The sequence below is a fragment of the Corylus avellana genome, chromosome ca6, assembly GCF_901000735.1.
Source record: "Corylus avellana chromosome ca6, CavTom2PMs-1.0".
In the NCBI taxonomy this organism is placed as follows: Eukaryota; Viridiplantae; Streptophyta; class Magnoliopsida; order Fagales; family Betulaceae; genus Corylus; species Corylus avellana.
The window spans coordinates 16,912,992-16,914,075 of record NC_081546.1 but is presented as its reverse complement, the minus strand read 5'-3'; positions in this window follow the sequence as shown (position 1 = coordinate 16,914,075).

The window sequence follows — 1,084 nt, the reverse complement described above, 5'->3', positions numbered from 1 at the left end:
GCGCAGGCCAAAAGAAGGATTGATTGCAGACCTGCGATCGAGCGCACCCGTGCGCAAGAGGCATCCCAAGTGGCGGCTATAATGTCCCTATTTCCATATTAGGGTTTTGCAAACTCCAAATTGTAATAGGATTGAAACCCTACGAAATCCCTAGGGTTTACTACTTTTCCAAGGACTTCTAAAGCCTATAAATAGACTCCTAAGCCTTTAGAATAGACAGGCTTGAAGAAGGGAGAAGAATAGGAGCTCTCAAGTCAAGTCTCGGGTTTATTCTTTCCTTTCTTTTCTTTTCTTTTATGAAGATGTTTAACATCAACTCTATGTGTAGCTAATTTACTTAGTAGGGCTAGATTGAAGCCATAGTTATGTTAAATTAATATTTCAATATTGGCACCTTGTGATGATCATGTTATGCTATTTAACTTGATTAATACCTGCTTGCATGAATTCCTCATATGTGTATGCCTGATCAACATATGTATGTGGTATGGACTTGTTGGTTAGATCAATTTGGATGACCGAGTCCTGGGTTTAACTTAAGTAATAAAAGAATCCACACCACGATTCTTGCGTTAATCAACATGGGGAACTGGGAGTATACACCCATGCCCTAGGCCTCGTGTGTTTGTCGATTTCCATAGAACATATGCTTTTCTAAAGAACAACTTAGTATTTACCATACTAAATCCTTTAGGAAAGAAAAGAGTTAGAGTATACACTCCTGCCTAACTCGTTGCTTAGGGAAATCAATAGCTTAAGGAGTATACACCCATGCCCTTAGGCTGGCAAACATTGAATATGCATAACTTGATCAAAGCATTGGCATATTGTATATTAGTTTAATATAATTAGTGGTGGATATCAAAGCCCTACCCTTTGTTATCATCACTTCAACAATCAATTTTTATTTTGCTTTTGCTTAAGTAATCTATTTTTAAACATAAATTCAGCAATCCTCGTGGGAATGATCCTGTACTTGCACCTTATACTACCATGTTGACCTTGTGCACTTGCAGGTAAAACGTACAATTATTCACCTATTAATTTAGGTAGATTTTTACACAACAGTACCTGGTCATCTTGA